Source organism: Panicum virgatum, chromosome 6K (genome assembly GCF_016808335.1).
Source record: "Panicum virgatum strain AP13 chromosome 6K, P.virgatum_v5, whole genome shotgun sequence".
Classification (NCBI taxonomy): Eukaryota; Viridiplantae; Streptophyta; class Magnoliopsida; order Poales; family Poaceae; genus Panicum; species Panicum virgatum.
This window is the reverse complement of record NC_053141.1, coordinates 18,895,563-18,912,076: the sequence shown is the minus strand read 5'-3', so window position 1 is coordinate 18,912,076 and position 16,514 is coordinate 18,895,563. Positions and strand designations below refer to the sequence as shown.

Sequence of the window (16,514 nt, the reverse complement as noted above, 5' to 3'; positions counted from 1 at the left end):
TTCTACCGTGTACTTAGGCAGAAAACAACCTCAAATAAGTAGAACTTGCTACTTAAGCAGACTCCAGATCACGCAGATAAAAGTAAGTAACTAAACAAGTAACTAAAGTAAAAAAGTAAAACTAGCAAGACAATGAAGTTAAGATGAGAAACTTACTCAAAAGATATAATCCTCTGAGGTGGATATAAAGTATGGAGTAAGGCCGAGAAACTCGGCTCCGCTCCTTTAGCTTGGTTTTCACCAAAGCACACACCTCACACTCTCCCTATTCTACACTAAGGAAGTGAACTATGGAACTCTTCTTCTTCTCAATGATGGTGTGTTGAGAGTAAAGGGGTGGAGCTCTACTTATAGTGTCTTGACATTGGTACTTGACTGGAGCTTGTCTTGTACGTGAAATACACACTCTGCTTGGCTTCCAAGCGAAAGGAGAGAATCAATGTCTGAAATGTGGGGCCGGCCGGCCTCCCTTAGGTCGGCTGGCCTGGGGATGCCACAGATTTTCCACTGCCTTCTCATGGACGCTCCTGATTACCTACTGAGGCCAGTAAATGGTTGCTTCATTTTAATGTTGACAGTCTTGACTCTGGCTCCTCTCTGCCCTCCGTTGCACCAACATGTTGATGGATGGTTGTACATTGTAGCTTAAGTCGGTTTGGGTCTTGATTTTGAGGTTAGGGTCTACATGTGGACCCAAACTCCCATAGTTTTTCATGGCTCAAGCCTTCCGGTCTTAAACTATTGTAACTCTTGCGTGAAACACCCTTGGGTTGGCTTGGACTTGTGCTTAATAAGGTCCATTCTTGTAAAGTTCCGTGACAAAATTCCACATGTGATAGACCAGCCAGCGTGGAATTTCTTCCATTTTGGCCAAATTTTGGGCATGTTGTTCCTGCATTCAAAAAATCACCAAACCTTGTGGAACTTGTCAGTGTTAAAGAATTTTGCATGATTATGGCCTTAGATACATGAAATCCGAAGGAATGCTTGTGGTAAAAATCATCAAAATCCGCCGCCAACATGCCCCCACACCTAGACTTTGCTCGTCATGAGCAAAAGGAGTCGACATAGATCCTGAGAATCAAGCAAAGTCCAGGGTCATTAGTTCAAGTATGCATAGAATTATTTTAAAGCTTTCCCTTCATACTCAGGTTGCAAGTGGGGCAGGCCGTGCCGCAAACCCACTGGGTAAGCCCATGCCACAAACCCACGTAACCTGCGTTGCAAGCCCGCATCTCTGGAGCGACCCATGCGGGTTTGTCCGCATTGCCCAGCGGCATCGCGAAGCCCGCCACTCGCATCGTCCCTTATGGTGCCGACTGCTTCACTGCTCGCCTTCTCGCACACCTGCCTGCTGCAAGCCGGACCGGGGTAAGTTGGTTGCGCGCCTGTGCGCTTCTTCCCCTGCAGCTGGCAAAGTTGCGAGGAGGATGAGTAGAAAGGACTTGGCGGCTGTGATTGCGGTGACAGGGATATCAACGCCCGCCGCCTAGTGCAGATCGACATGTGTATCCTTCATTGCCTTGCCGTCCAAGGTCTTCTTAGTCCTTCCTGCTACATAATAAACTCGCCTCTCACTGATGCATGCCAGGTGCTTGATCAAATTAGCAATTGCTTTACTGCCAGGTCCTGTAATCATCTCTATCGGTGGGTCTAACCTCGCCATTGAAGGAGCAAGTTGGATTTCTTTTCCCCTTTGCCCAGATTTTCTCGTTTTCTTCTACAACTGCAATTTCTTTCATAGGAGTAGTGGAAGAACTGATTGAATCTCAAGGAGAGGATGTTTTCTTCTACAACTGCAATTTCTTTCGTAGGAGTAGTGGAAGAACTGATTGAATCTCAAGGAGAGGATTCCTTCAATTGCCTCATCTTATGCAGGTCAGGGGTGTCATGTATACTGGCAAATATTGAAATTGCAGCCCTTTTTCTTATTTTTATTTTAAGTTGTTGTCTTACATACTACCTGGTAGGCAAGAAGCAGAAATGCTGATGTACTTGAAGAGCATATGTGCATGCATAAAAGCTGGTAGTAACCATTGTCAGTAGTGCCATGGTCGCACGAAGATCCAGCTCAAATTCAATGGCAAATAGAGAAATTCACCTTCAGACCGAAGGTTGAGCAATGCTCCCCGGTCAAATCATTCAACCGGAAGAAGAAATCCGAGAAAGAGCCGGAGAAACGATCTCTCCCTTCCATGGAAGCCCTTATCAAATTAGTGAAGAGCATCCGAATTCGAGAGGAGATCAAGCTTCACAACCACAGGAATGTGAAGCGGAGAATCCAATGTAAGAAATTCCTAGAATCAGAAAAGAAAGAGATCAAAGCAACGCCCACTACCAAGAAAGTGTGCTGAAAGAAGGTGTCATCATCAGGGTCTCCACCCAGCGATGACAAACGAACCCAAGGTATGGAGAGTCCCGCTCCAGACTCAAAACCCGAGCCCTCACCATGAGCTACATGGTATGTATCCATTCTTGCATTTTCATGTAGGATAGTTTATTTTCCTTGCATAAATTTTGTTTTGCCTCTTGCATAGCATGTTTAAATTTCAAGGCATTGCATGTTTAATTTTCAATGCACCACATTTTAAAACTTTACAAAAAAAGTTTGAGCAAATTTCGGCCAAATTGTAGGCCGGCTGGCCCCACCTCTTTGCATTTTGACCAGGAGCAACAGAGAATAGGATTCTTGACGTGCACATGGAGCAAAGGAAAAAGATTGGGTGTAGCACATGCAGGGTGCAGGCCGCTCAGCCTCATGCAGGCCGGCTAGCCTCTTCTTGCCGCTCGCGTCCCATCGCCACCAACCGGAGCATGTTAACCTGCAGGCCTAGGAGCGTACATCGTTGACATGGCTCCACAGCCGCCGTAGGGAGCCGGCCGGCCTGGCATCTTCACGCGGCTATAAAAGCTAGGGCCGGCAGCATCTCTCGTCGCACCAGAAGCTCAGGTTTGCTTGCCTTAGCCCGAGCTCGAGAATCTCCTCTCTCTCTTTCTAAGTTTCCTTTGCTTAATCAAGATCTTTGAGCTAATTAAGTGAATAACTTAAGTGATATCTCAAACCCAAACTCAAATAAAATTGTTAGTTTCCCTAATCACCCCATTAAACCAAAAACACCTAAAATATTTAACTTGAATAAATTCTGGCACGATGAAATGACGAACGTTAGTGGTGGTTTAACGCCCCACAAGGACGATTAACACTAACCCCCTCCTTTAATTTTATTCCTTCAAGTATTGTGTGTGCTAATCTTTGCAGGAACCATGCTGAATAGAGCCAAGGACAAGATCAAGAGGGCGCTCTCATCCTGCTCAAAGAATTCATGGAGTTCGTCATCCTCTCGGGATAATATGTCGGTCGACTCTGGTTGCCGTACTAATGTATCCCAAGAGAAGGAGGAAGTTCCCGGTATCCCGAGAAGCCGACTTTGCATCGGGATCATGACGATGACCGAGCAGATCGTCTTCAGGAATGACTACGAATGGGAGGCTCTCGAGCTGCTAAAAGGGATGGGCTATGCTCATGCCAAGAGGTTCGAAACCCGCTTCCTCATGAAGATGGGACTGAAGAAGGATATGAACCGAGCGTTCACCGCCACCGGTTGGGATGATTACACCGACGTCACCGAACCAGGTTCGCACCACTTGACCATGGAGTTCCTTATCTCATTGAACGTTGAAGAAACCGGTTCTGAAACTAATGGGGACGTGGGTTCCCGATCTTTCGTCAGGTTTTGGATAACTCTCGTTGTAGGCGGAGCGAGACACACCGATCTGGCTTCAGATCCTAAGACCCGAATCCAGCAATCTTAGCACCACAACTCCTCTGGTTATCAACCGTGTCACAACCCAGTTGACCTCACCAAGAAGGCTAATCCCTGCAAGTGCAACAAAGAACACAAGCAAGAACTCGAAAGAACGCAGCTCAATTGAAATGACTCTGCAGATGAAAAATTAATCTCAAAGTTGGGGTCTCACAAACCGACACGGCGGCGAAACTGTTCTCGACAGAATAATCTAAGCAAAACCCAAGTAACCTAATGGCGGCTGCTGTGTATATAGAAGAGAGAGGCCAGGGGGCGGCCAAGGGGGTGGCCGGGCAACCCTAGGGAGTACAAGGCCTTCGGGCCCAAAAACTGGCGTCGCTGCATCCAGGTAGATTCTGGTCATCATGTTGTTTCGATGATTCCCATCGACTCCGAGCTTATTTTGATATGGTATCAGTTGGGTTGGAAAGATTATCTCCTTATCTTTCCAACGATATATAGAACGCCCAAAACGGAGCCCATATGTGACCTGGGCGTCCGTTTTCGTGAGGCCTGCTCCTGCAGTCCGAACCAGACTCACGAATAAATCGGACTTCAATGTGGATTGGGCTTTGAACTCTATCTTCGCTTGGGCCTTGGTCATATGCGTATTGGTCATGTCCTCATCATTCTCCCCTTCTTGGTTTTGAGTCGTCCTCGACTCAAAGTCGTTGATGCTTGCGGAAGTAGTTGTTCCCATTCTTGACATGATCCTGTGTTGCTCCCCTTCTTGAAATTGAACCTGTTGTGACAAAACAAATAAAGAAGAACAAGAGGAACTCTGCGTGATAGGATTAGTCTTAAAATAGCCCTCTTTTTCATCAAATTATTGCACAGCAAAAGGAGATTTCAGATTTGAACATATATAAACACGATGCACCATGTACTCTCCTTTACAATTATAATTGCCAATAAAGTGATATGTACATCGAGATAACCATGGCAATCCAACACATTTAAATTTCTCCTCCAAACTACTAAGTGCACACAAAGTATCAAACTCTATATAACCCAAAGTATTTAAAGAAGACAACAATGTCCTTTCATCCTTTTCTGTAGCAATTGGAATCAAATGTTTATTTTTAGCATAAGTCTTTGGTTCCAAAACAAAAAGGATCAGTTTCCTTCACAAGTTGTGGCACAGGGATAAACATAGAACTATCACACAACTCTTCTTTATCACAAAATTCAGTAGAATATTTATCATGTGACAAAGTCAATTCAGATTTGGTGTCCACTAAATGTTGCTCTATTATAGAATGAGTGGTGGACAATTTCAGCACATCAAGAGAGCTCTTGCCTGAGACAATTTCATGTTTCTTCTCTATCACCTTGTCTTCTATTTTAGATACATGCTGCAAAATATTAGGTCCAACAGAAGACAAAGCGATATCTTTAATTTGTACAAAATCAGATTTAGAGGAAGGCACTGTAACATCTGAAATAATCCATTCTTTTCTAAAAGGCTCATTCTTTCTTCTCTCTGCTCTTTCAAGATCGGCTTCTAAAATTTCAGTTGCGGTCATAGATTTAAGTGTAATTTTTCTTCCATTGTAGTTGAAAGAATATCTATTTGCAATATTTTTATGTACCACATCATTTATATTAATCCATGGCGTTCCTAGCAATAAATGACATGCTTGCATGGGTACTATATCAAAATCAGCACTACTCTTGTAAAAACCAATACTAAATTCAATATGTGCAAATTCAGTTACCTTAATCTTATCGTAAGAATTTACCCATTGCATGTAGTATGGATGTGGATGTGGATGTGGCTTTGTGGTCAGACTAAGCTTCTCGACCAGCTCTAAACTTGCAAGGTTGTTGCAAGTCTCACCATCAATGATGACTCGGCAACATCATTCCATCACGGACAAAGAAAGTCTGGAACAAATTGTTGAATTGATTTTGCTCCACTTTCTCCATTTGAGAACTCAACACTCGTTGAGCAATCTCAGTGTTTCATGACATTGTTAGTAAGTAGACAAGAGAAAACACAAAAGGTTATCCCTATCAACTACTATATGTGGATGTGGATGGTGGAAACACAATCTCGCACATCTTACCAAGCTCTTACAAGTGTTCTTACCAATGCAAAGTAGAGGATGGTACAACCGGTGGCTGGTTCGTGATACCTATGAGGAAGTGGTGCCAAGATTGCAAGATCATCTGGGTGTACTGATCTGAAGTAATATGTGGAGCTTCTGGGGGCTTTATTTAGTAGCAAGGATTAGCACAATTGAAAATCAGATAGCAAAAATTTAATAAATATCCAAAGTACTTATCAATGTTGCTGGCCTAAACGTGTTCCTAGAACTAGTTCAAGCAAGCAAGCGACATATACCAAGCACAAAGGACACAAAAGGATGCAAGCACTTCTGATTTTTTTTCTTTTTTTTGTGCGGCTCTTTTTTATGCACTTGCCTTTTTCTTTCTTTCTTTCTTTTTCTATTCAAAAGTGCCACAAGAGCAAGAGACAACTCCACACTATCACAAAATTGTTGTCTGTAAATTATAGATTTGCTACACAAACTTATACAGGTTGTTTGACAAATTTAGAGACCTCAAACATGAAAACTTACAACATGAAAGTTGTAGATCCTCCTTTTCTCTTTTTTTGCAATATATGGAAAGTCTCTTTTGGATAAAGGAAGTAGAAGATATTGACCCCGAAATACAGACTACTCAGAAATTTCTGGGTCACCAACAGATTGACTTCCAATACAGATTAGGCGCAGATAACTACATTTTATGGAATTCTCACAACTGATAAAGTTGTAGATAATTTCACAAGCTTTCCAGAAAGTACTAGAACACAAAAATCCGAGTTCATATACGAGAGATATCAACAAAATACCGAACTGGACAGAGACAAGTCTGAACCGGAACGTGATGACGGGATGGAAAAGGACACGGTGACACGATGCAAAACTCAAACCAATCTAAGAACTCGATCTAAACCAGCAATAAGACCACGACTATGGACACAAACTCAATGATGTGGACTCCGATATCAAAATATGCAATGGCTTAAAAGGGCTAATGGGATGGAAAAACAGCACGAACACAAAATTTTCTAGGGCCTTTTGGTGGACTGTGGGACAATGGCGAAATTGATGAAACTAAAGATAGATGTGAAACCTGACAGTAAACCTGAGTCTCTGAATACCAAATAATGGGGACGTGGGTTCCCGATCTTCCGTCAGGTTCTAGATAACTCTCGTTGTAGGCGGATCGAGACACACCGATCCGGCTTCAGATCCTAAGACCCGAATCCAGCAATCTTAGCACCACAACTCCTCTGGTTATCAACCGTGTCACAACCCAGTTGACCTCGCCAAGAAGGCTAATCCCTGCTAGCGCAACGAAGAACACAAGCAAGAACTCGAAAGAACGCAGCTCAATTGAAGTGACTCTGCAGATGAAAGATTAATCTCAAAGTTGGGGTCTCACAAACCGACACGGCGGCGAAACTGTTCTCGACAGAATAATCTAAGCAAAACCCAAGTAACCTAATGGCGGCTGCTGTGTATATAGAAGAGAGAGGCTACGGGGGCGGCCAAGGGGGTGGCCGGGCAACCCTAGGGAGTACAAGGCCTTCGGGTCCCAAAAACTGGCATCGCTGCATCCAGGCAGATTCTGGTCGTCATGTTGTTTCGATGATTCCCATAGATTTCCGAGCTTATTTTGATATGGGATCAGTTGGGTTGGAAATCTTATCTCCTTAGCTTTCCAACGATATATAGAACGCCCAAAACGGAGCCCGTATGTGGCCTGGGCGTCCGTTTTCGTGAGGCCTGCTCCTGCAGTCCGAACCGGACTCGCGAATAAATCGGACTTCAATGTGGATTGGGCTTTGAACTCTATCTTCGCTTGGGCCTTGGTCATATGCGTATTGGTCATGTCCTCATCAGAAACTAAAATTTATTTTTGTTTCTTCAACGAATTTGAGATGACCCTAAAATAGTTTAGCAGCACGTTGGGTTTTCATCAAAGATGCATTCTTGACCCCAACACGCTTGTTGCAAAGTATCATTACGAATGTTACTGTTGGTGGAGCTCAATCTCTGATAGCATAGTTTCTTTTCATAATCCTACTCTGAGATTTCTTGCCAAGTGGCTTGCCATGGTTATGCACCACCCTCGTTCAGACCTCCACCTCTGCAGCTTGCCTAAGCTGCAGTGTCTGTACGCTATGGCGAACAAAATTCGCTTTTCTCCCATCAGGAGCATGATTCTTCATTGGTAGAAGTTGATTTCAGGTAAAGGCCCCATTGAGATGATCTCTCTGGTCACTCGCACTGCGAATTATGTCAATGTGTTGGAGAATGCCCAAGTCATTTACATGCTCTAGACAGAGGCATACAGATACGAGGTCGGTCTCGAGCATTTTGTGCATGGGCACATGATGCGTGAGGGGCCCAGAAACTCTCTTTTTATGTGTTATCCCGAGTATGATAAGGAGATCGAGCTGCCATGCCCGAGACTCACGCTCAACTCGGTGAAGAGACTAACCATGCAGATGGAAAAAAGAGAACCTGCACGACAGAGCGTTGTAGGGCCACAGACGACGAGCAGAACTAGACTCGATCAGCAGCAAACCGAGGCAGGACCATCTCAGCAAAGCACCCCCAGCTGACACCACGGCACAGCCAGGGCCATCCACGCATAACATGAGCTTCGAGGAGGCATATGGGTACTATACCCATGCCAACCCAAACTCATACTAAGTCGGCAGCAGTGCAGGATATAGCGGCAGACAAGGACCCTACTACCCGCCAGGTATGCCTAGTTCTTATGGTCCATAGGTGGGTCCTTCATCATCAGCACAGTTTGGCTATGAGGATCCATTGTATGCCTAGTTCTTATGGTCCATAGGTGGGTCCTTCATCATCAACACAGTTTGGCTATGAGGATCCATTCATAAAGAGTATCTCAGAACTCTCAAACCACGTCAACACCCTCGGACAGTAATAGCAACATATGCACAACACGATTGCACACAACACTCACCTCACACAAGAGAACTGGGGGATGACGTCATTTGGAAGCTAGCGAAGCTCAGCTGCCCCGCCGTGCTCCTGATCATTTGGAAGCCGACCACTTCTTGAAGTAGGCCAAGGCGGCGTTGCCGGCCGGCATGTTCGGGAACACCGTCACGCTCATGCCGCGGATCCGCGACACCACTGTGACAAACAGGATGGCGTAGATCATGCTCCCCTTCACATCCCGGGCCCGAGCCCCTGCATCTTCACCACGCCTGCTTCGACACAAACCAGGTCACCGGCCTGCCGCCACTTCTTCCTGCACCGATTCCGGCCACACGGTGTATCACCGGCACAAGTAGGAGCTAAAATAGAACCCATCGTTGTCCTCTTTATTTCCCTCAAATTTCAAGACCTCTCGTGCCCTAAATCGGCGGTAATCTAACTTGCAAAAAGCTCCTATCCGCCAGCCATGGACGTTTCCTGCGGAATTAATCTTGTGGCGCCACAAATTTTCATTTTTGGGAGTAAAAATAGGAAACTCTTGGAGTTAGAGTGATATGATAGAGTTTTTTTTAATAAATTCCCTGAATGCCACTGAAAATTTAACTCATCTGAATGCCATCCGAAGGCATTGAGGGGATGATTTTTTGTGTCCATGACATGTGGGTTCAATGGCATTGAGGGGATGAGTTAAATTTTCAATGGCATTGAGGGAATTTTCCCCCCTTCCAATACCTGTAAGAAGTTGGCCAACAACAAAATTTGGGAAGCTGTTGGAGATGATCTTAGTCTATTCCTAAATCCACCACTGACCTGCATAAGGGGACGGGATTTGAGAAGATCTTGTGCTTGCGTTGTGGCTTGGATTCAGAGGGACACGGCTGGAGGAAGCGATGGAGTACAACTGCAGTTCCCAATCTGATAACAAGTCGTTGCTTTATTCTTCCTACTACTTTATTAACAAACACTTTTACCTGTTTTTACTACTGCTAGCGAGCAAACGGTTTGTGTTAATTTCAACTGTGCTGGATGGATTTCGTTGTTGCAGCCCTTCCCCTCGTTTTTTTTACTAAGAGAAATGTTTGAGAAATGATTCAAGTTTCTTTAAGTCCATTGTAATGATTTGCTTACATTTGGAGGTTTAGTTTTATTTAAAAAAACAGTTAACCTATGGTCCTGGCTTTTTACTATTTGTAAACAATGGTATATATAGCTAAATAGAAACAAAGTTAAAAAGAACAATTGTAAATGTAGTTAAATAGAACCAAAGTTTAAATGAACGCGCGCGCAAAGGCGCAATGTACTAGTGAGTGGACCAAGCACACTCTAGTTCATTAACTATGTCAGGGTAGCGTTTTAGAAAGGACAAATCTGAGGTTTTAAATTTATAATCCTTCAGAACTCCACGTCTTCTACACAATGGAAGCAGTATCCTCTTTCTCCTAAGGTCATCCGGTTTGATCCATACTGCTAGAATTTTCTCAGGGATGGACTCCCTTTTTGTAAACTCAAGAAGAATTCTGTCTCTTTTGGAAGCATATCCATCATCAAACAACAAAGAACTTTTGCAGACCCATAAACCACGCACCAAATATGCATAGTCTGGAAGGACTTTGAGGATTTCTTCCTCTGAAATGGTAGGAGCAAGGTGCTTCAGAGCATCAAAATGATTTACTTCTGAAACCTATTTGAAACAGGTAAACAAGTAGAAAACAAGTTCAAATATTCAACTCATTAGAGTCCCAATTATTCATTAAAACAGGTATCTCAATCTAACCTCAGTAAACCATTTTTTCAGGCGTTCTTCAAGTGGTAGCAAAAGTATCTCCCTGTTATGAAATGCAGATCCAAATGCATTGTAAGGTTTAGACACAGTGACAACAATCAAAGAAAGAAGTGGAAGAAACGCAACACAAAATGCAAAATAACACAATCGAAGCAAGATAGTTTTGTTGCAAAATATGGATGTAGCAAATTAAGTTGCGCTTTTGTAGCATGCCTTATGAACTCAGTAACAGAAATTTCGTACCATAGGGGAAAATGTAACACCACACAGTTCAGAGTGCGTGAATCTTCATAAACATCAAAAAGCAATCAGAGAAACACAAATATTCTTCAACTAATGTGTCTGAAATCAAAATTTAAATAACAGTAACTCTAGTATGTCTAATATCAAGTAGTTAGCCTGTTGTCTAATCACTAATGAACTGATTAATCCCACAAGCACAAATAGTGACATTAGGAAATAGGAACGTTTTAATGTTTACTATTATCAGATAGAAGATGTGAATATAGCATAATATTATGTGGTGCCATGACCCAGCAGTGAAAGTTGGGGTAGTTCTAATAACATTCAAAGTGACTTCTTTATTAATGATCAAATGGCAGAACAGCAGATTGGATAGTTGTGATGCTCCTCTACATAACAAAAGGAGGTGGTGCGCAATTCAGAATTGAGCAAGACAAACAAAGTCGCCCAGTCTAGATTTATCAACTCTCCAATGCACCTCACTCCAAGCTGTTTCCGTCCTGCCTCTTAAAACTAGGAAACAGTGCCCTGACAGGGTGTCATAATACCCCTCCTACTAAGTACTAACTGTTGTCACCTAATTTCAATTAGCAGTTTGCAGACAGCATTATACATATCATACACAAAGAGGCAGTTTGGCACAGCTCCAGCTCAGAGATCCATGCAGGATTTAAGAGTGTTGGTGTATATTGAGCCCATGTATAGAGGCCCATGTATAGGAACTATATATCCCACCCTTCTAGGGTTTGGAGGAATACATCTAATTATTCCCTCCTAAAAAGAGTTTGTAGGATAAAATAAAATGATTTAAAAATGTACTTTACCCAAAATAATAGTAGAGTTGCTTAACTAAACACCTTTAATGTTCTCTTGGAGCTAGGATTTTTTTCTCTCGAACAACGCAGGAGAACTGTGCGTCATTTCATTAAGGTAGAAAGAGTACATTAGTCTAGAAAGACCACACTGGGTGCCTGAAAAGCACCGCTCAGACATTCACAGACATTTACATTTACATTTACAATTACGCCAGATAGACGACCAAACGACCCCAAGCTTTAAGCCATGAAAAACAACAACCTGGACATCAACTCCTGGAGTTTGGAAGCCCCTGCTGAGCACCAAAGGCTAACAGACCTAAGGACGTCTTGTATTTTTTTTATCGAATAGGCAGGAGAGCTGCCTGTCATTATTTCAAGACGAGCTATGGATGACCATCTCCAAAAAATCATGGAGCTGGAGTTGTGCCAAACAGGCCCTTAATATATCCTCTTTTATCCTACTTATTTTTTCCAACAAACAATCTGCAGAATTCTTGTTTTCCTCAAGTTATGCAACTTTATAGCTGACAAATCGATTAGTTTAGACTTGAGAAATCAACTAAAAAAATGCTGATATAATGCTTCCATAATAAAATCATAAAATCAAAGAAGAGGTACACTAAGAGAAGTCAAATATTACCAGTACCATAGTATAATCATAAAATGAGCTGGTCCACCAAACACTAACAATTTCTCATAACCACAAGGAGAACAGGGAGATGACGTGCACTGCACCTTATTGCTTGCCATTTGTTAATATGCTTGCTGCTAGTTGAGGCTCCAGGACACAAGGACATTACATAATCAGTGCTGAAAAATAAGACAGGATCAGCTGTGCTGGCAAGGTAGGTAAAAAACACGATTGTTTGATAGAACTTCACATTACCCCTAATAACAATAACACAAGCAAATAAGGAAACATAAGAAGCCAACAAAATAAATTTAAATACTCATGTAGATATTGCAGTTCTAGTAAATTGTTTCATGATATTTCTTTTCAGTACAACCAATATGAAGTGGGAGGATGCAGCCAAGAGACTTGAAGGATTGTAATATTTAATTATCCAGAGTGCATGAAACTAAGCAATCTATGTGCTCAAACCATGAGCTACGATATTCACTATATTGCTATTTTTTACTCAGATATTATCTGCTTTTAGCTCTCGTTGAGGTCAATATCTAGCCTAAACCAAACCTGTTTTGGTCAAACTAATATCGTTATTTTTATACCATGCATGCATATGCACAATTTGCAGTCTCACTATCTCAATATTATGAACATTGAAAGCTTTGGAATCAACAATTTTGATCCACACCAACGGAAAGTCGGAAACTACAAATCTCAAAAATGTATGTTCATTTTTTGCCGTTATGTGCCAAATCAAACACTCAGCTCAACAATTCCTTCATTAACTTCATAGGATTCAAAAGTACAGTCATATGTCTTCCCTATTCATACATTGACAATCAAGTGCTCCAAAGTGGTCCTAGCCAAGGAAGCCAGTATCTAAACCAGCCAATGTGACCGGTGGTCTAAAAGGCAGTCACCTACCAGCCTCGGCACAAGGCACCACCCTTCTGCCTAGCTATTGATTGGCGCATCAACCAACTAACCCATCTTAATGCCAGCTTACTGGTATTTAGGCATTATTAGGTGTCATGCCATCTTTCAGCCTGTCTTTTACAACAGAATATGACACAGCAACAGCAATTGTATCTTGCTAGAAATAAACTGACAAGCAAACAGGAACCCAAAAAAAAACTGCAAACAAGTAGCATGGTTTTTACGATGTAGTAAACTAATCGTATTGGATCCATTTAGACAAATTTGTTGCAAACAACAAATATAATCCAGCACTCCCTGCTACAATTCAAGGCCATACCAGTTTCAAGTTTATGCCAATTTTGATCTAATCTGGTTAAGTTCAATATTGGCAAATCTGTTATTTTTTAAAAATTACCATTAACCCTCCCAAAATGAAATCATGTCATGCACCTTAGTACTTTCGTTATGAACATTTATGAAAATTTAAACTGGACATGTGATGAACATTCAAAAGGTACTTCCATACTGCTGCAGCTTTAGTGAGGCTTCCAATCTAATATTAATTTTCAGTACTATGTGTTCTAGTGTGTACATACATCCATTCATTAAAAGGAAATGATTACAAACAGAGTTGTGGTATACTCCCTCCATTAATTTTTTGATAGCTATATTTCATCTTGACACAATGACCAAGGAAAATAACCTTATCATATAATAAATGCAACACGGACTTTATTATTGGTCATCCAATACTTTAATTGGAAACTCCTCGTTACTAGTGCTATTTATTGCCACAGCCCATGGCAATAGCAAATATAGCCATCATGAACATTTGAGTTTTCGAAATGTAGCTATCAAAAGTGAATGGAGGGAGCAATTGAAACACTTTTTAGAAGACAAGATGAAAACCAATGAATGAAGACACTCACTTGCTCATTGTGAAATCAATAGCAACACCATCATTTGATATCATCTTATCATGGTACTTGGTTGCAATATTACTCCCTGCTGGTTGGTACGTGAGAGAAATCCATGGCTGGAACAACAGAAGTACTATGTCAATAACAGAATAGATAGGTACTACATAATAAGAATGTAAAAGATTGAACTTTTGTTTTTTTTATCGAACACGCAGGAGAGCTGCGCATCTTTGTATTAAGAGAGAAAAATGAGTGGTCCAAATACAAAAGAAGCAAATCTCATCTTGAACCAGAAAGGAGAAAAGCCGAGCAAAGATCTAAAAGAGCTATTACAAGATAACTAAAACAAAGGACCAGACCAAGGGAACCCAAGAACCTAGACTCGGTTTCCTCCCAACTCGAGGCAAAGGGAGGAGAGCCCTTTAGCCCTTGCAAACTTCCATAGGTTAGCTTCATCTTTGAAAGCTTGGGCTGCTGCCTGTAGATCTGGAGGTGCACATTCAAAACACATAAACATTCCTATGTTTCCAAAGGGTCCAGGCTCCCAAGATACAGTAGGTATTGAAGCCCTTCCTATGTTGCTTCAGTAGTTTCTTCTCTAATCACATCCACCAATCAGCAAAGGTCACAGATCTCATAGGAATTAGCTTTATCAAGTTAAGAGGTTGTAAAACAGCACACCAAAACTGCCTTGCGAAGACGCAAGAAGTGAGAATGTGTTGGGCCGTTTCTTCCTCTTGGTCACAAAGAGGGCAGCGCTCCGGGTGAGGCGGTCCCTTTTTTGCAAACGATCCGCCGTCCAACAATGGTTCCTAATTGCCAGCCACACAAAGGTTTTGCATTTTCCGGGCGCCCAAGATTTCCAAATCTTCTTCCAAGGTCCAAAGATTGAACTTTTGTAATAGTTACCAAAAGCAAACTTGAGTAACACATGTAAATCACAACATTACATGGCCCATCACTCAGCAGAAATGGTAAATGGTAAAACAGAACATAACAGTACCAAAGGTGATCCAGAAGACTAGCTAATGCAAACAAATTTCTAAGAAAGTAAATATTATAAATGGTATAATTATATCTAACCTCAGAATCTTCTGCGTGGTCCTTGGAATCTTCTGGGCGCTCATCACCCTGTAAGCACAAAATATATTTTCATGAACATGAATACATCATAACACCAGAAGCCACATTTAATCCACTCTTATTAATAGTGGCACTCCTCTTACATGTAACTTCACAACAGAAAGTAGGAAGCTTATCAACCAAAAAAATGAAGACAGACAATAGTAAGGGAAACTAATATTAGAAGGTTTATCAGAAAAAACAAGGGCAATACATGTTGTACATATTCCTAGCCCTTATTAATCTATTCTCCTTGGCATTTTGGATCAAAATAAGCGAATGACGAGTAACTCCTACACCAATCCAAACAAAACATCTGAATAAAATTGCAGGCAATTAGACTCATTCCGATGTTCTATACATAATCATTATAAATATTGGACGAGAAGATCTTGCATGCATAAAACAGTAAACTAACTGATTTCATAATTTCAAGGCCAGCAAATCTTTAGAGCAACAAATGGTACTAAATCAGAGAACTTGTGGAACACCTTACGAGATGGAGCCCTTGAGCCGCTAGCACCACCATTCATTTCCCATGACTGCAAAGTCTTCCTATTATATGCTCGACCAGAAATTACATGTGACATTGATGGTCGCAGTTGCACCACTGCATCGATATGATTCAAATGAACCTGTAAAATAAAGCACAAGATTGACTCCACAGAACATCATACTAAATAAACATATAATGTTACTGATTAGTCCATGTTGCCTAGTAAGCAAATAGCCAACAAGTTCTATGGATGCAAAAAACAAATGTGTTTAATTTTTGAATTACAAATAGTAATTGCTAGATATAAAGGACAAGAAGCGATGAAGGTGTACCAGTAGAACTGCGGGGGTACCTTGGGCAAGGAGTGTTCAGGGGTATAGATTGAATCAGCAATATTGTAAATAACTATAATTAACTAGTACTAGTTTTATCCCGAATTGATGTATAACATCAGCTGCGACAGAACATATCAAAATGAAATGGTAATACAAGATTAATGAAGCAGTCAGGAGTAACATTACCTGGGGGCTTATCCATCCTATAAAGGAACGATTAAATTATGCTAGGGCCACCTAGCGAAACGCCCCGCTGAGAAGCCAGACCATAGTGTACACTAAAAATTGTACCCAGAAATGCTACTTCATCAAAATCAACGGCTCTCAGCAGTCCTCAACTCAATCCAACGGCCAGAATGTCCAGGCTTCAACGCGTTGAAGCTTCTGCAGGCATGGGAGCCTCCGCTCCCTCAGCGCCCCTCGCGGCCAGGGATCGAATCCCACCCCGCTT

At 41.9% G+C, this 16,514-nt stretch overlaps 1 pseudogene; it reads right to left on the bottom strand.

Moving 5' to 3' along the window:
• Positions 1–10,026: 10,026 nt before the first annotated feature.
• LOC120711979 overlaps positions 10,027–16,514 on the bottom strand; it is a 30,128-nt pseudogene continuing 23,640 nt past the window's right edge.